Raw genomic sequence first — 19,553 nt, forward strand, 5'->3', positions numbered from 1 at the left:
GCTTTAACAGTGAGTGTGTGGTCTAGTCGGTAAATTGGTTATCTTTGGGGTGCAGATGGATGTGCATGGCAGTAACTCCATCCCTCAATAATCTGTGTGATGGCTGGTTGGGGCTGTGGGCAACCTGGTCCAGAGGGAGGTGTCCCTGCCTATAGCAGGGGGTTGGAACGAGGTGATCTTTAAAGCTCTCTTCCAAACCAAACCATTCTGTCATTTTATGAGACACGCCGTCACCTTTCTTAGGATGAGTGTGGACTTTTAACATCAGCCCATGGCTGCTGGAAAGCGTTAGAGAGGTTTCCAAGCAATTAGAAAGCAGTTTACTAATCTGTGCCAAGTGAATTAAAAGAGTGGGCAGACTGTATAGGAGGAGTAAGAGTTCACATTTCCATGTCTGAGCAAAGTCAAAGTCCGCACAAGTTCAACAGCAACAGTCGAAAGGATTAACATCGTGCTGACATTGGTGCTACTGTAGTTTGAATACATGATCAGACCCGAGATAGTGTTGCTTTTGTGGTACAGCTGAACAAAGTTCTGGATACTTCACATTTGCTAATTGTTTTCAACTGTGGAAAGACCACAAAATAACTGGGATACTGTGGATCAGGTGGGTTAATATTACACCAGAAGTGATAAGATACGAGGCTGAAAAGTCCCTGAGTCTTTACCTTCCTTATCTCTTATCGCTTTTCTTAATAGTTATAGTTTTAAATTAAATAACCTCTCATATCATAAAATAATTTACAGTTTATTGGTGCATGATACAATTTTGCTTCCTATTTGTTGTCATTTATTGAGCTTTGCAAAACATCAAAGGTCAGTCGTTTATTTTGTCCCCTGTAGCACGAGGGCTTTTTAGATCATGAGTAAGAACATTACCCCTTAAAAGAGGCTGATTTTTGCCTTCCTGATCAGGATTTATAATAGAATAATCTAGAGGAGAGCACTTCAGATCTCAGAGGAGGAATGAGAAGGCAGAAGCAGGTTGTCCAGCGTCCGGCTCCTTTCCCTGCTGCTTTAAGAGCTCGCTCCTTACCCCTGCTTCCTCCTGTGCAAAAGGGAAAGAAGACTCAGCCATGTGCTTTCCTTCTATCTCCTAGTTAAACATTTTTAAAGATTTAGGGGATGACAAGAACTGCCTGTTAATGATTAACCTGTCCCAGCAACTGTCCCATACTGCAGCTTTCACTTACCCGGTTTTTATACATTTTCCTTTCTTGGCTTTGATCATTTCTTGGTCTTTTTGTACCAAAGCACAAAGTGTGCTGTGCAGCAGGAAGCACAGGGCTGTGTTAGCCAGAGGAAGGCGTGGGGCTGTGCAGGTGGGCTGGCAGGGAATGCTGCGGGGGGTCATGGTGAGCATCCAGACTGCTTTCAAGTCTGGTAAGCCCACATTGCTGATGTACCGGCTGCAGGATCAACATATACACTGTATTTCTGAGTCCTCTGTGATTTGGGAATCACGTCAGTGTGGATGAAGAAATGCCATGTAGCACAGAACGTTGCTGGGGGTGTTGGGCGACAGCTGTGCTGTGTGGCGCTGAATATCAGCAGTGCTAATGGCAGTATTGCAGGTTCCAGAATGCCGAGATGAGGGATGGGAAGGAGCTGTGACGCTCAGCTGTTGTGGCCTACAGCAGGTGGCTGACTCACCCTCTGGTTCTGTGCATAAGTTGGGTTCTCATGACTACCTGACATCCTTCATCCGTTCGCATTCTGCAGTAATGAGAAGCTGTGATCAGAAATAAGACATTGGCTCTGACTGCAGCTCTTTGCCTGCCACAGTTTTGTGTTTCGGGACCTGGAAATCGTGTCCCTCAGGTGGCTGCAAAGTGAGCAATTGAATGCTGCTGCTTTGATAGTGTAAGACGGCATGTGGGGTCAGAATGTTTTCTCTTGGCCTTCTTCAAATGATCCCAGCAACACCATGAGAAATAATGTCATTTGAAGCAATCTTTTTCTTCTGTATCTATACTCCTTTCAGTTTCCAGAGTTTATTCTGAATTTTGCTACAGAATTTCTCATGCATTTTCTGCTTTTATTTCCTTCATGATAAATTCATGTGCCGCGGTAAAATAATCTTAGTGCTGAAATAATAGATATATTAAAGTATGAATTACCTTGGTGGTAATAAAGGACAGGCTTTATTGCTTGCTTATCATGGAGGGTTGGTGTTTATGAGTTTGCTGAGACGTGAGTGCATTGCATTAGAGCTAAATTTAACGTGGCTAGGTAGCAACAGCTTACATAGATCATCCACGAGGTCAGTGCACGCTTATATGGCAATGAGTTAAATAGAAAAAGGAATGCTTTCATAGTTCTTTTCAGCAGAGAAGCTGTCAATAGTATTGAAAGAGCAGATGAGTAGCTTTTAGAAAAAGATTTTAATACTGATATATAAAAAGAAAAAAAGGCAGCTAATCAATAGAGGAGTTCTTCCAGATGCCAGAGCGGGGCTGGGAGCGCAGCCGAGGGGGCAGGCTGCAGGGCAGGAGCCCAGTTATGAGGAGGATTGGCCTGAGAAGCCCCAGCACGTGTGTTGAGCTGAGCTGGAGAGATCTTGTCGGAAAGGAACACTATTGATTGCCCTTTTAAAATTCACATCCTGCCTCAGTTTGGAGTAATTTCCACACGTAGTCCTTCTGTGAAACTTATGATGAAGAGTGGCCAAGCTGCATTTCTGCTTTGCCCTGAGGAGTGGGTGCTCGGCTGTGTGCAGCAGCATAGCAGGGAAGGAAGGCGTGTTTTCAGCTTCTGAGGAAAATGCTGACTGCGTTTGGTGATGGCACAGAAATGAGCTCTGTGCTCTGAAAACCTCACAAATGCCACTGCAGCGAATAGGGTAATGCTGATTAAAATCAGTCCCCGTCTCTGAATACAAGTGGGTGCTGCTGCTTCGAGGTTATCCAGCTCAGAATGAAGCGTCGTCAACAACAGATGATGGAGCTGCATATCCTTGTTCTTGGGTTGGGTGACAAGCTCTGGGTTGTGGGCGCGTGTGTCACTGGCAGCAGCATTCTGCAGGGGACAACTCCAGAGCTGGGGCTTTTCTTCCAAGGGCAGGCAAGGAGGAAGCAAGTCAGAAAGTGTGAGCAGTGCAGCTTTAACTGGAGTCGCACCTTGATGGAGCAGAGGTAAAAAGGAGGAGACCGTATGGTGTAACCTTTATTTTTGTTAGGTTTCCTGATAAGCCGTCGCTTTGATAAGCAGTGCTGCTCCATTGAGCTTCCAGGGCACAGTTGCTCTGCGATAAGTGTGCTTAGCATCTGCCATAAAGGCCTGCTGTGACCGTTGGGGCGGGGGCAGCTGTGCGCTCCGGCTGCTGCGGGGCTGCAGCGTCCGTCTGTCCTGCAGGAGCCGGGTAAGTGCAGCGTCTTTGCCAAACGTCAGACGCTGAGATCCATCTGAATGCGATGGCCGGCCCGAGTTACCCACAGCACTTGGGTTTAAGCTGCGCATCTCTTTCAGGTGAGGTGACGGCTTCCTTTCTGCGCTGCCTGTAGCTGCGCTGTGCCTCCAGGGCGGCGCTCACCCCTGGGGCTCTGTGTGCAGGCAGTGCCGGCTGTGCGCTGTGCTGGAAACAGAGCGCTGCCCAGCCTCAGGTCTGTAGAAGAGAAACCCCTCTGCCTTCATGCTGTGGCAGAGAGGAAATAACTCGTTTGCTTTTTGGACTAAAGAGAATGATGTATTTATAGATGTTCTGCTTCTGATTGAGTGGAGCAGTTTGTTCTGAAACTTGAGATATATTCTTTCTGATTAAAATCTGAAGACACTCTATTATTTCTATAACCACGTTTAAGTCTTGCAATTTGAACAAATTAGTTTTCATTTTGCATGCCAGACACAGTGATTTATAGAGCAAAATGGGCTTTTGCATCTGTTTTGTCTCTTGATTCATTAAATTTTGATTGAAGAAAGTTTTTGAAATAGGGTGTAAAAGCTTTTCCCATCCTGAGTGAAGGCATTTCTTGCTTGTTTTCCGCAGTGTCTGGTTTACTTTTTTTCTTTCTTTTTTTTCCCCGTGTGCATATTGCAAGAAATCTTCAATTCCCTTTCCTGGATTTGAAAGTTCAGCTGGGGGAGCTGAGTGGAGGAGCAGTGTGGTGGAGCTGCACGGTGCTGCATTGCTGGGAGCTTTGGAGCACTGTGGGTGCACTGGGGTGTGAGCACCACTTGTCCAGCATAAGGAGTGGAAGAATGTGGAATCGGGTCAAGGCAGTGGCTGGTGGCAGGAAGGAATTGCATTGGGTCAGCCAATGCTTCCATCCAGCTGAGGTGGCTTTGGGGTTTTGTTTCTGGAGATGTGAGACTACAGAGCTCCTAAGCCCATCCCACCTTGGGACACGTGAGTGAGAACCCAGGGCCGTCCCAGCAGTGCTGCTGTGCACAGTGCTGCTCTGACACTGCAGGGCCAGGGCTGGGAGAGCCGGGCGAGATGGGAGCTCACACTGCAGAGAGCTCTGAAATGTTCTCCGTGGGGATGGCTGTAGCTGGGGATTTTAATTGCTGAAATTACCTTGTCAGGATGCCTTATCAGCTGCTGTTCTAGTGATTGTTTGGTTTAGATAAGAACTGGAGTGTGATAAAAGCTCGATAACAGTTGAGAGATTAGAGCTCTTTTGAAACTGCTGGCACTTGCTGGGGCTCAGCGAGCCGCCGAGGAGCTGCGGCTGAGTTTAGGCCACGGCGATTTTTTGTTCACTTCTTTTGCTTCTTCCTGTGCCTCTGGGAGCCGTGCTGGGGCTCAGACGGTGCTGCCCAGGGGAAGAAGAGCAGCAGTGAGGTACCCACACACCCTTCCCAGCAGTGCGGAGCTGGGCACACAGCGCGCGGTGCCACGGTGCTTCCTGGCACAGGGCGCCTGTAGGAGTGCTAGCTTACCCCAGTCTGCTTCATGGAGATGTACGATATCAGCCCTTAAAAATCTCCTGACTGTTTGTCAGAGGGGTTTTATACATACTGCTTATAGTCATTCTGATGTTGGACGTGTGTTGCTGAATTTGTTTTTTGCAGACAGGCAATGGCGGGCGCCTGGGGAGCGCCTCCTGCTGTGGTGCGGTGCTGGGGCACAAGTGGGGCTGTGACGCTGGGGTTCTTCATAAGGGTCGGATGAAAAGCAGCCAGCAGCAGAGCTGCGTGGCCGTGGATTGGTTCTGCCTTTCTCCTGCGAAATGAGGCACTTGGCAGCTTTCTCCTGTTTGAAAGGCTGTGTCCTTTAGGATTTCTAAAATACACGGATTGTTTTTAAGAGGAAGCAGGGAAACTTAGATAACTCAAATGAGCAGTGGGGGCAACACTGAAGTTGTAGAGCTTTGGTTAGAAAGTGGGAATGCGGGGGGCTGAAAAAATAGATTTCTGTTGTGAAAACCCTCTCTAGTACTCCTTGCATTTGGATTTCTGGTCATACTCAGCAGGCTCAGTAGCAGAGCAGCACAACCCAGCATCCCTTGTCTACAGGTGCCTTGAGGCTGTCCAGAAGAGTGGGCTTCAAGCGTTAAGAAATAAGCGCGGGGAAGAAGTGCCTGTTGCCATAATTACGTGCCTTGTGTACTAATTGTATTTACAGAATTCAGTATCTGATATAATGTCAGATATTTGCAGAGACTTAGGATGTCGGAGTGGTTGTGTGCTCCAGTTGGCAGAAGTGCCTGTATGTTCTACAGAGTCCATGACAAAACTTTGGACCACGTCAGTTTGCCTATCTGGGATATGTAAATAATTGCAACACAAAGTACCGGGGAGGCTGTACTCTGGAATAACCAGACTTTGCTTTGCTGGCGGTTGTTTTTGTTCTTTTTTCTCTGTTTTTAACCTGAAATGCTTCGTTTTTCCTGTAATATGGGAGGAAATGTTTTTGTTAGTTGTCTCGCTGTGTGCATGTTAGTGTAAGCTTGCGGCTGACGAAAGGCATCATCTAAAAGCATCAGTAAGAGAAACAAGCAGTTAAAGGCTGGTAGTTCTGTGTGCTGGTCTTATCCCAAAATGTCAGTTTTATGAGATCACTGTGAGCTAAAATGGTGTTGTTTAAATGTGGATGATAGCCTCTCCATGGCAAGGTTTTACTGGGGCAGCGTCTGTGCTGGGGCTCTGGTTCCCGTCCAGGAACAGATTAAATCTGAGATAGTGAAGATTAGCTTTGTGATGTGATGACAGCTTGTTGGGTTTGTGTGTTAATTAGGTGCTCCAGTGGAGAGGTTCTCAGAGTTGTGATGTAAACCATGGTTGGTACTCAGTGAGATGGCACAGTAGTTAAATAGGGCAAAGTTAAAAAGGATCAGGCTGTTTTTGGGAATCCTGGAGTGAGGCATGGGGTGGCTGTGTTATTTCCGTGGGGAGCCGTGCAGCAGAGCTGGAGAGCAAAAGATCAACCACTGCAGAAACATAACTCCAAACTATTCCAGTTATCAAATATAATCGAATGAACAAATAAGCTACCCGGCAACCAAGGTACTTAATGAGCACTGGATTAGATTCTTCTTAATTGTGTTCAGGCACTCGCGGGCTGTATTTTCACATCTGAGACAATACTCTTTGTTTTTTCCTTCTTAGTGAAAGCTCAACATTTGTTTTGTTCCAGCCAATTTCAGAGCTCGGAGGGTGATGCCAAATTACCACGTGCCTCACAGCAAAACAAAGGGGTGCCTGCATTGCCTTTCTCAGGAAGAATGTGGAAATATCCCAGGTTCCCTCCAGCCACAATCCATCTGGAGGCTTAACGCTCTGTTAGTGTCACCACACCCAGAATCTCTTAGCAGCACGGCTTGGGGCTGCCGAGGAGCCGGAGGTGCTGCAGCACAGGAGCGGTTTGGGCAGCAGGCGGCTCAGTGCCCCGTGGGAGCTCACTGCTGGGGGCTGAGAGCTGTCTGTGCCAGTCCTCCCTGCTGCGTGGCTTTGCAGAGGATGGATGTCCCACTGCTGCTATCTGGATGTTTTGGCTCAAAGCTCTGAGAAAGGGATATCAGCTTAGTATTTCCTTCATGACATTCTGGTTTAGTAACAAGGAGGTAAACTGATGCAAAAAAAAAAAAAAAAGCAAACTTCAAGCTACCACACACAGCTGGTGTTTCTAATAAGACACAGATGTGTATTGGGATCTCTCCCATCTCCTGCACCGTTTAAATGTAGATAAATAGAATTTAATCAGCTATAAATAACAGCGTGTTGTGCCTGTGGATCACTGGCTTTCCCTGGGACTCCCACCAGACTTGGGTTAAGCTTAATTACTTCAGCCTGCTACAAGCAGCAGTGCGATCAGCTGCTGGGACTGCATGCGGGAGGGGAGAGGGAGCATGGAGGAGCAAGCCTGCATCCGTAGTGATGTGATGGCCAGGTGTCCAGTGTGATGTTCTGGGACCAATGGGGTTGTTTTATTCCCTGGTTTGAATTCAGGGTGCTGAGGTTTCCCAGTTGTATTGGTACGAGTGAAGTACTTTTTTCCATAGTGATGTATGTGTTCTGTAATGGTTTTGGTTGTTGCTACTCACAGTGAGCTGGTGAGGAAGATATTTCCTAGTCATTTCTCCCTATTAGTTTCTGCTCTTGCATTGTGATAAAACATAAGTGGATGTCATCATTGGCATGGCCATTTCCTGGCTGTAGTAAACTGGAGCTCCCTGAGATGTACAGAGGACTGAGCATACAGCTGCTGGCCCTGCCCCGAGTTCCTCTGCCGTGCCTGTGTCATCAAGAACAGGCATTGGCTGCAGTGAACACCTATCTGCCTTTTCACCTTTCTCTTGCAAGCTGAGCTGCCCTCCTCTTATCGCAGTTGCTGGGTGTGTGTGGGGCAGGGCCAGGGCTGGGATGGAGCTGGGGCTGGGGCTGGCACAGGGCTCTGGCTGCAGCACTGCGGTCCCCATGCTTCTGATTCCCCCGCTGAGGGCTGGGCTCAGGAGATGGGGAGTATTTATTTGTAAGCCGTCTGTACAGATGTTTTCATTGTGGTTTGCGGTGCATTGGTGCCACTTAGTGGGGGGAGAATTGAATTGACAGCTTGAACAGTGCTGGGGAAAAATGAGGAGAGGCAGGCTGTGGGTTCCAGCCCCCACTCTTTCCGGTAGCTCTGCAGCCAGCTGGCAGACCCAGCCTGTGCCAGGCACACAGCAGTTATGGGGATGGGACATGGCTGTCAGCAGAGCCCTGTGGGGACCACAGCCCTGGCGGCACCGAGCTGTGCTGCAAGTGCTGCTGAGTATGGGGCCGAATTGGCTGGCTTTCTTGATGGAAAACATTAATCTGAGCATGCCTTGTGCTAGGCAAGGCTTTGGGGACCTTAAAAACTGCTTGATCTCTGTGTTACGATTTCTGTTGTTGTAGATGTAATAGGAAGGATGGAGTGAGATGGTGTCAGCTCTGATCCCAGCTAATCTATATGGAATATTAGCAGCATTTTTGGGAAGAAAGAAAGTCCTGAGCTGTGGTATTTGAACACAACCCATCTGCCCAGAATAAATGCTATGGTTAGGTATTGGCACCTGGGAAGAGACACGGGTGTCTGCTGCTTGCTGAATGCAACTGGCAGAAGGCGTTGGCATCCCAGCAGTGTGGTGTTTGTTGGCAGGGGTTGATAGTTGAGCATCGTGCTTTGTCATAACAGTGTGGAATGTATGCATTAGAGAAAAGCAGCTGGGGTTGGAGTGACAAAGCAGCTGTCAGCCACTGACCTCCAGGTAAGGCAGAGCCTTGTTGCAAGGCACTCCAGGCACCTCACAGCACCCTCACATTGCACAGGCAGCAGGCAGGAGCTTGTTCTGTCAGGGTGAGCATTCCATGGCTGGTGTCTGTGCTTTTGCCTCTGGTAGGAAGGGACACTCGGGATGGCCTTACCAGCTGCTTGCTTTGCTCGTGGATTGCTCCCCTCATTGAGTTCCTTCTCAGAATTCCTTGTGGGCACACTGTGTTTGCTGAGCCGGTGCTCCAGGGAACACGAGCCTGGTTCTGCAGCTGCTCTCTGTAGAGAGCTGCTCCTAATTCTATTGAAATTTCTAGTCATGGAACACTTACGCTTTTGGTCCTTAAGAAAATCCTTACCCATCCCTGCTCCATCTTTCATCTAGCGAGTCCCATTGCCCTCGGCAAGAAAAGCAGCACATGGTGGAGAACGGCGGGGCCCAGCTGCTTAGGTGTGCCCTGCAGCCCCACGCAGGTCGCTTCGTGTGCTCCTGACTCACCCAGCACAGAGCTGGCAGCTGGCACATGCACGTGTCCCAGTGTCAGCCTGCGTGCAGCCCTGCCCTTGGTGCCCTTGCTGCCCATGGTGCCCTTGTTGGCAATGCAGCTCCTGCCCCTGCCTGGGGCTTGGACCCTTCTGTCTGCTGCTCTCACCAGAGGGCACTGCGCAGCGTGTTGCAGCCTAATAAATAACCCCTTAACCTGCTTAGCTGCTTTATGCTCAGTGGCATGTTTTACAATGTTACCTGGAGTCCTTGGATGCTGGTTCCCATGACAACCTGATATAGCATTTTTATTCTTTATTACTCTCAGTGTTTTATTGCTGCCTTGTTCAAATGCGCTGTCATCTTTATTTTGCCTTGGTGTGTGTGTGTGCGTGTGTGTGAGTCACAGATCTGCTTCTAAAAATTATATTATTAAACAGTTTAGTGAATTTGGAGAAAGGGTGACAGTCTGTCACTGTCGATTTAATACTACATGGAGAAGCACGGCACGAATGGAAAGAAACTAGAAAGCAAAAATAAACCAGGAGCTGAAATGTGGATCAGTACAGCCAGCTGAAGGTGTTTGGTGGAGCACTGGGGGCAGGGCTGCCTCTTCAGGCTGGACTTTCTGTATTCAAGGAGTGAAGTAGCATCATTTGGAAAGGTGTGAATTGTCTGGGACAGCATGCAGAATTTTACAGCCTGCACTGGGATCCTTCATTGTGTCTTGTGCCCGCAGTGGGAAGGATTCTGCAGCCTCTCCAAAGGGCACTAAGCCAGAAAATCAGATGCTCTGGGCATGCATGTCCTTCCAAGAGTCTGAAAGATTCTTCATTTCTCCCCCACCCCCCATAATTGTTTGTGTATTCTATTTTGAGGTGATGCTTAGTGGCAGGGCAGGTTTGGCCGAGGTGCTTGGTCGGAGAAATTTCTTCCAAATGCTCAAAGTCTCCATGCTCATCCCCTGAACCCAAAGCTCCCAAAACAAATACGCACTCACATGTAACTGGAATTCAGCCCTTGCATGGGAGTTGTGGTGAAAAAGAAGAGGGGAAGAGTTGGAAGTTTGAGAGAATAAACATAATAGTGTATGTATGAGCTCTTAATGGAGAGTACAGATGGGAAATGCAGGAAGAGATTAAGGTAGCTAAATCACGGGCTCCTTAATGACTTGAAACTCAAAAGCAGCATAAAGAAATTGCAGAATAAGTTGAAGTATTCCAGACAAATGGCTTAAATGGCAAACAGAGTTGTTTTGGTCATGTTGGCAGGCAGGTGAGCAGAAGCCTTTGGGCATCTCATGAAGCCTCAGTGCCCATGAGAGCTTTCCTTGCACCCCTCCGCCCAGGGATGTCCTTGTAAAATATTCTTATTTTCTTTCTTTACTTGAATGTTAAGTTTTCTGTTTTCATCCTTTGCATCTCACTAACCTTGCAAGCATCTCTAATTGAAATACTGCTGTTCTGTGTGAAGTGCTGATGTACGGGGCTGGGAAGGACCACGGTCCCTTGGTGACGCTTCATACTTGCCTTCCAGTCCAAGTGCTTGAACACTCATTAAAAAGAAAGAAAAGAAAAAAGACAAATGAATACCAAGTTCTTCAGATGGGAAATGGAGACTGTAAGTGGTGTCTGGGGTGACATCAACATTTGGATCCCCCCTCTTTCAGTCTGAAATCAAGCTTGGGAAGGAGATGAAATAGTGTCCAGGAGTTTTCATGACAGGAAGAGTCGTCAGACATCAGAGGAGTCTTTAATTATAGGCAGAGTGATTTATTCAGTGGTCGGCATCTGTATCTCATTAAAATATGAAATCCTTCACTGTTTCTCCTTTAAGTATGAAGGAATCCCTGCTTTATCTTTTTTGGCTTAGCAGAGCCGTATTTTATGCCGGATCGCGGCGGCGTACCTTTCGAGTGAGCTGAGTTATGTGCGGATTATTTAGTGCTGAAACTGTTGAGCAAATGTAATTCACCTGTGTCGCTTCCACAAGAACCTTTCCTCCTTCGGCAGCAAGGCAGCTTGGAATTAAATTGCAGGATTAATTTCAAATTATTTGGGGAATGGATGTAATCAGTAGAAGTGAGCTGTTCTCCGTTTTCCTGCTGAGCCCTGATCAACAAGTGAGCCTTGCCCTGAAGCAGACCAGCTCCTGGTAAAACTGCTCCGGGAGGAGAATCTCCCATTCACCTCAGTGGGAGCAGACTGCTTTGAAGTGACTTCATTGTGGTGAGGAAACTGTTTTCGTTGCAAGAGATTGAGCATGGATGTATGTGTGAATGAATGCACGTGCAGCCTGGTAGTGAAGTGTGAAGCTGCATGAGGTTCAGGTAAGACCATCAGAAATGGAAGCAGAGACATGTCCTGCATCATGCCTTCGTTTTCCCCCCACCCTGCCAAAAGTAAACCTCTGGGCATGTAATGGGACCAATAAGGAGGGTTTTCAGATCGATTCTGGCAAGTTATGATGACCTTTTCAGGCAGTGTCCTCATTTTTTCCATAATCTCATTGTAACTTCTTGGATTTAGAGGAGAGTCTGCAGCGAAGCAGAATTTTACAATGAATTAGAAGCAATTAAGTGTTTTCAGCATCCTTACATCAGTTAGGATTAGCACAGTGGCTTCTTACTCTGCTGCCTGTTTCCAAAATGCATTAAGGCTCTCGGATGTAAATCAGGGGCATCAAAGTGCTTTTTGTGCGGGGTTACTGGCTGGTCTGTAGTGCAAATTGCTCTGAATTCTCCCAATGCGTTCAGTGCCAAACATAAATTACATTTTAAAAGCAATATTTTGCTTGGCCAGTGTGTTTTAATCCAACTATATTCAGCAGCTGTGAGGTTAAACTCTGGCTTGCCAGTTGGCTTCAGGGCTTGCTGGAGAAGCAGCAGCAACAGGTTTCTCAGCCCTGCGTGTGATGAAGAGGAAGAGGAGCAGAACAGAGGTCCCCAGCTGAGCAGGGCACGCTCTGGGCCACACAGCCACACATCGATGTTTTGGGGATGTTGTGGTCTGCCCAGAAATACTGCAAAGAGGGTGGAAAACTGGGACCAATATTTGTAAGGAGCTGGAAAGAGGGCTGGCTGCCAGTCGGTGGTGTTACAGTTGGCCCCCAGCTTTGTTCCTTGCTTGTCTTGGCACTCTAGCTGCAAGACAAATCTGTTTGTTCTGCCATTGTTCATGGAACCTTGTTGGCTGCAGAGTGAGCATTGCTGAGCCAGAGGAGCCTTCATCCCAGGAGTCATCAGTGAGCAGGTACAAGGCCGGGGGAACAACTGGGGCCTCTGGGTTCCCAGTGCTGTTCCCTGAGCACTTCATGAATGAGGAACAACCGTGGACTGAAGCCTTCTGCTGGCTGGAGCTGCCCATATGGGGCTGGGGGGGACTGCAGAGAACTGGGGGTGAGCTGTGGGGAGTTTTGGGGGAGCAGCTGTGGGATGCAGCAGGAAGGATAATGGGCTGGGAGCTGCAGGGTGCTGAGCCTCCTGCGGGCAGCACGGAGCTCAGCCTGAGTCTCACTCTTCATCTGCAGAGCAGGAATCATGGCAGTGCCCAGCCCGGCAGAGTGCTGCGAGGATAAATCCGCTGAGGGCTCTGAAGTGCTCAGATAAATACCTGCGAGAGCACAGGGAGGCACTGGTGCTTGTATGAGGGATAAGTGCTTTATTAGTAATGACCCGGAAAGGACAGAGCTACTTGCAGGTATAGTAAGCACAAGTAAGTGCCTCCTGTAGTTGACAGGCTCTTGGTATAAATCATTTGTGGAATAAATGACACCGGAGAATTCATGCTTCCTGGAGGAGAGGGAAAGAAGTCTCTGCTGAGCTTAATAAAAATGAAAATTCGGTAATGGATAGGATGAGTCTAGAGGGGGGTCACAGCGTGCTTGACAGGAGCTGTAAGGTCGCAGATTAAGTAGGTGCCCAAGTCAGCTGCAGCAATATACAGGAGATTACTGAAAGAAAATGCATCCTGGGAGTCTTCTCCCCCACCCCAGAACAACAAGGTGTGGGGTGGCTGGAACTGTGGTTTTGCACAGTAGAATTGAAGGGAATTAGAAAAGGAAAAAAGAAAAAGAAAAAAAGAAAAAAACCCACAAGCAGCATTTGACACAAAGGAGGCAGGAAGTCGTGGCATCAGCGCTGGCAGCAAGCTTTTTGCACGGTGTGTCTCAGGAAGGGAGCACTGGAGGCAGCGCGCAGAGCCCAGAGGCATCTCACACTGCAGGTGTGCTGTCTGCCCGCTCTCTGCAGCAGTGACTGCTCTGTGCAGTCGGGGCTCTGCATGCAGCACAGCCTGCCCAGCTGCTCTGGAGCACCACGTGTGCAGGGTGCATGCTTGGCTCGTGAGCTTGTGGGGTCACAAGCTGTTAGCTGCTGTGTTCCTTGGCTGTGTTATCCATAAGACACTTGCTGTCCTGGTGATGTTACAGAGAAGCCCAGGGCCTTGCAATTCAAAGAGGGAAGTGTCGCTGTTACCCTGAAAACATGGTCATAGAAGGAATTAATTTGCTAAGAGGCTCCTGTTAAATCCTTACATGCTATCCTGCTGCCGGGCTGTCTTGCCAGCAGCATGGTGGTAGCATGGTTTTTAACTTCTCTGTGTACAAGCAGGATGGTTTAACCTCTTTATCCTCTTTATCCCTAAACAAAAGAAAAAGCTGATGATGTGAGCAGATGTTCTGCAAATTGGTAGCTGGTGCAGCAGGGAATTAGCGTGGTCTTTGAACGCTCTGTGTGCATGCCTTGGTGCTTCCTACTGCATGGACGTCTGTTCTGCGGGCTGCGTCCCTTCTCCAAAGAGAGGGTTCGAAACGAGAGCATCATGAAAGGAGCAGCTCAGGAAGGAGAGAGGAACAGCATGGGGAGCACAGACCTGGGAAGGAGCGGTTGGCAGGAGGTGGAGGTGCAGCCACTTGGAAGGCAGTGGTGCCTGGGCAGGGGTGGCACAGCCGGGCTTTGGGCATGGCCCACATGTGGGGATCCACATCGGGGGGGGTTGTGGTTGGGGAGCTCCTCCTCACGAGCTGGGGCTCTGTCAGCCTCCTGAATCCAAAGAAATTGCTCCATCGTTCTCTGAGTACACATAGGTAAACCGGTGTGAGCCATCAGCATGGACACTCAAATTGCTTTAACAGCTGATATGGAGGAAATCCATTGGAACTGGTGGATGTAAGTGTCTGCGTGAGGGGTCACAGCAACTCCGTGCCGTCAGTAGAGGTGCTCGGGCAGTCGGGTTAGTGCAGTGTTGGAATGCAAACCAGCAGGAGAGCAGCCAGGAGGCTGTGGGAAAAGATGTTTTTCATTGGAACAGTGTGTAAAGCTACTGAAATTAATAAAATTCTGAGGTTTTATTTGTAGCAGGAGGCTGTGCTGTCACCTAGCAGGGACTCGATAGCTCTGGGGAAAAGAGGGGTCTTTATTTTTCTAAGGAAAGAACCAGGGAGGTGCATAATTTATGTATTTTATGCTTCTGTATCCTAAAATTTTTCAGAAAGGTTTTCCCAAAAATGCAAACATAAGATGCAGAGAGGCTTGGCCCTGGATGGCAGTCTGTTGTCCCAGTGTGTGAGATCATCTAAAATGAAAAACAAAAGGACAATATTTTTGCATGCCCAAGTGCTTGACATCCCTCAGGGCGGCTCTCACTCCGAACTCGAGCTGCTTCCTATATTTCCCCTGCTTGAGCTCTTCCCTTCCCCCACTCACCGGTGCCACTGCGCTTCCCTAACTACAATTAAAATGTTGACACCTGGCTTGGCTCTGCAGATTAGGATTTGATTTTCTGTAATTATATGTTATCGCTCACATTCAGTAGCAATTTTACCTTCTGTACAGTATGATAACACTTATTAATTCAATAAAAGAAATCAATTCACAGGCAATTTCAAAATGTAACACCTTGGTAACTGAGTACTAACCAATCAGATTACGCATCTGACATTGTGCCTTGTCATTTAATCAGTAATGGGTGATTGCAAAAGCAGATATATGTCAGATGTTAATTAAGAATAACACAGTTTGGGACCATAATGTTAGCAGTGCCTGTTTTGTTATGATGCTGTGCTGAATACAGCTAATATTTGACTTGCACTTAAGTGTTATTTACAGTAACTGGAACGATAAGGATATTTACTCTGTCTCTGTGCTCCGACAGATGTATTAAATGTTCTTTTCAATCCGTGGAGCACGCGGAGTGTTAATGGATCGCTGCACAGCCGCGGCTGCGGGACGTGGAGTTTGTGGAGAGCACACTCCTCCTTATCTCCCAGAGAGTGAGATACTATTGCTTTCTCACAGCTTTTTTTTTTTTAATCCCCCCAAAGAGTTTTACTTGGCATCTGCCAGTCAGCTCTTTCTTCACTTACTGTGGTGGCACTGAGGAAGAAAAGCCTATGTGCACTGCCCCTGGATTTACCCGAAGGCTCCATCTCTTGTGCCTGTGCAGCACATCCCAACTGAATTCCTTCTCCTTCCTAAGCTCCTGGCGCTGCTCAGCCCACGCAGCGACTGCTCGGCCCCTCATTTCATTCACACACACCTTGAAAACAGCCATTTTCCCCTTCAGGACGTCTCCCAGCCCTAACCCCACTCTTGTTACAGGGCTCAAAGCAGGGCTCATTGCTCACCTCGCTGGTGGCTGCTCGGCTAACAGGAGCTGCTGGTCTGGGTTGAACACTCCCACTGTTCACAGAGCACCCGGCCCCTTATGGTTTGTCTCTAATGACCCGTTTGTTCTGCAGGATTAGGAGCAATTAGTCCAGTCAAATTAAGATGAGAGCAGGTGAAATATGCCTGGAAGAGAGATTTCTGCTTAGGTGTTACCATGCTGACACAACCTTCACATGCCCTTTGTAATGAAGTTAGGACCAAGGCCACCAGCTATAGAACTCTGCAAAGCTAACGTATGAGATGCAAAGAATCTCCAGTGAAGTTGTAAACTTGAGTTAGATGGCACCAGCCCAGGGTCACCAGCTTTCATTGGGCACTTAGCTAATTTTGTTATAGCACCAGTAACCTCAGCTCTGGGGCACGGCCTGTTCATTTCACTGTGTGCATATTCATTGCATCTTATGAATTAGCATCCACATTGCGTTCTTAGAAGCTTGTTGAAAAAGAGAGGCACATCCAGCATTACATCATTTATATTTTCTGTTTGTTAAAGCAGTTGCACTCATAGCTTGACTAAAACGTGGCAATTCCTCCAAGCTGAGCTAAATGTTCTGCTTAAAGTGATGTGCTAATGGCTGATACAGCAACAGAGCTGCAAAACCATTTGCTGTGAAATTTCAGCAAGGACGGCAGAGCTCACATTGATTGCAGGTGGAGATGGGAGCAGTTGAGGTTTCCTCAAAAATACTCCTCCTTCCCCCACCTCTATTTTACTAATAGAGAAACTAATGCTGCATCTGTTTTTCTCTTAAATGTTAGTTAGAAATGCTGCCATCTGTTTCTTCTGCTTTGGTTTCCCAGAAGAAAAAGGTGCTTCAAAAATAACGTCTTTCACTGTGATTCTGTGTGTCGTGATTTCATGCTCAGTGCTCCAGGGTGGCTGCTTGGCTTGGCTTCTCCTTTCCCTGCTGTCCCTCTGTTTAATGGAACCAGCCTGCATAAAGCAAAGCTCTGAGCTCTGGCAACTTGGATCCGTAGGTGTGAATATTGGCTTGTTATTCAGCGTGGCCCACTTGAACTTCTAAGGGAGGAGAGTGTTTGTTTTCAGAAGTGCGTGCCAGTAATGAAGCAATCCTATATGTTGCAATAGCTGATGAGTGTATCTGGATAGAGGCCAAGTCCTGGAAACAGTTTTTAAGCTGTGTTTTGTTACACTCATGCTTAAGAAAGGTCCTGTCTCTCCTAGTGGTCAGCTTGTGCCATTCTGTGCATTTCTGTAATGAAAAGTTAGTTATGACTTCAATTCTCATTTTAAAAAGGATAATTTAAACACTTTTTTTCTAATGAGAATGTTCACCTCCAATTTGGATCTTACTGCAAGTTTTCTCAGTGTCCTTCAGGGGTGAAGAAAGGTTTCTGTTGGTTGGCTGGTTCTGTTACTTGGCATTCTGCTGCACGTCCCATCTGTGCTGGGAAATCCAGGATGATTAGTAAAGAGTTCCCTGATTGTCTTTGTGCAGAGTGAAAGTGATGCGTCCATCCTTTTATGAAAATACCTGCAGACCCCCCCCAGACCGCCGGAATGGTGATAAATATTGAGAGCAGAGATAAGATGCTGTTCTATCCCAAATTAGGTCAGGCTGCAGTTTTGCTGTGATATGGCAGGCTTTTGTCTGCCCTTTACAAGGGGACTTAGAATGGATTTCTGCCTGTTTGTGCACCTGAGGGAGAAGCAGAGCAGAACTGCAGGGGTGGGTCAGGCTGGGACAGAGTGGTGGTTTTTAAACAGCAGAATGTAGAAATAACTCCATGTCACACTGGGATTATGCCTTTAATGTGTTTATGCCTTTATCAAGGATGGAATGGCTTTGTTGCCTAGCTATATGGCATTAGCTTGCTACTATCTAAGAAATGATACCCATTGGTAAGTTCTGACTTAGGTATTCATCCTGTTCCTTATCTGGCGTAAGCTAATACTGATCCTTTTCCCACCAAACCAGAACATGGATGAGTTTCCTCTGGCAAAAAACTGATACTGCAGCTCATCCTTTAGCTCCCGGGCTCCCAGGTTTAACAGCAGCACTTTGACCTCTTCCCATTGAACGGATAACGCGAGCATTGCTTCCGGCAGAGATGTGATGGCAGGGCAGCCATGCCCCGCGCTGGGGATTACCGCGCTTTGGGCAGCTACAGATAAACAGCCTCACAAACTGATCGCAGTGATGTTAAGTATAGCTGGCTTCTGTTTCAGAAGGAAATAAGTGGTGGGGTGAGGAGAAGGCTCCCTGAGTCTAGGGAGCTCTGTCCTGTGTCAGTCGTACTGACTTAAGTAACACGCGTCATCACTTAGAAGGCAAGCCGAATTTTGACCCGTAATAAGCCCTGCGCTTCAACAAATAATGCTTCAAGACTTCAGCATTCTCAAATAGATTTGGAAGGATACAATATAGATCTTAAAATGCATGGTCGATTTAGTTTAAGCTCAGATATTAAAGATGGATAAAAGCAGAAATAAGCTCTGACTTTCAAGGTCATTATTTCTCCGTTCTAGGTCATTTGATCTGTTTGCCAGTGTATCGCAGGCTATAAGAGCTGAGTTGATGCTTATCCGTGGAAACAGTTTGCTTTACCCTACCTGATGTTGCTGATGATTGGCATAGTAAAAGCTGGCTTCCCCTCCTGGTAAGGGCACAGAGACACTTAATGGCAAAACTGGAGCCTCTCCTTTCTGTTGAACAGCGCAATTTGTCAAAGAATTCTCTAAGCCTTTACCACACTATTTCATACTGGCTCTTTATCACCTGGTTTTCTATGGAAAATCACAAATCCATCCTAGCAGTAAGGCACTTCATTTTAAGGCATTCTGTAACCTCTTGAGCAGATGGGGGAAACTAATTAAAACCGTATTGTAAAAGGTGGTCGTCCTGCTCTGTGTGTGTTTCTGGAATTTACCTAGGGGGAAATTTAGGAGGAAGAGAAGGAAAGGTCTTCATATGGTAAGTTGTCCTGGGAATGTAATCACTTGGATGCTTTGTTCCTCACAGCAGCTCTACTCCAGAGTTCGTGGAATAATTAAAATTAGTTCTCAGAATGCTGACCATCGTGTAACTATCCCTGTCTGTGCCATAACAGGGCTCTGTATCCCACCTTTGCTGCCAGCACCTTCTTTCATTTCACTTCTCCTTCTTCCCTCACCCTGCTCTGCGGTAATGTGGCATCACTGCAATGCCAGTATGTTGCTCAGGAGGTAAGGGGGTTGAGGGAGACCCAGGGAAAGATGCCTGGGCATGAGGAGTGCTGTGGCACTTGGTAGTAAGCAGGCTGCACAACAGGTCGCTGGCTGTGAAGCTCCTACTGCAGGATTTGCTGCCTGCTTAAGTCCTAATTCAAGCTTTAAAATAAGGTTTTCAGTGGTCTTAACTGGTGTGTAAAGCTCTGCACGCAGCAGTAGTTACACCTGAGTGCTCCAGGTCGTTCTGCTCAGAGCAGGTAATGCTGGGGGGCTGAGGGATGTCCGCCACTGCTCCCCCCAGGAGGATCACAGGGCATTTAGGGGCCATGGTGGTGAAGCAGGGATGTGTGTCTGCCCCGGTGCCACCAGCTGCCTGCCTCTGTGCTTTGCATTCCCGCGGTGTGTTGGGAACAAAGCAGCCCGGGTCCAGGGCTTGTTTGAAAACTGATCCGTGGTGAAATGGGAATTTACAAATGTGGCGTGTTCTTCTCAAAAATAAAATTGGGCTCTACCCATATTGCTATTAAAGTATAGAGCTTTAATTATGCCCTAAATCCAC

The 19,553-nt window shown here is 47.5% G+C and overlaps 1 protein-coding gene across 24 annotated transcripts in view; it reads left to right on the forward strand.

Moving 5' to 3' along the window:
* Window positions 1-19,553, forward strand: part of FBRSL1 (fibrosin like 1) — a 417,340-nt gene that overhangs the window by 137,814 nt on the left and 259,973 nt on the right. Inside the window, exon 1 of one of the 24 annotated variants that reach the window (XM_090152707.1) lies at window positions 787-3,361. The exons of the other annotated variants lie outside the window; for them this stretch is intronic. The gene's annotated coding sequence lies outside the window, so the exon portion shown is untranslated. Of the gene's footprint in view, window positions 1-786; window positions 3,362-19,553 lie in introns of those variants that run through there. 24 annotated transcript variants of the gene reach the window in all.

This window comes from Phasianus colchicus, chromosome 18 (genome assembly GCF_987193195.1).
Source record: "Phasianus colchicus chromosome 18, bPhaCol1.hap1.1, whole genome shotgun sequence".
NCBI lineage: Eukaryota > Metazoa > Chordata > Aves > Galliformes > Phasianidae > Phasianus > Phasianus colchicus.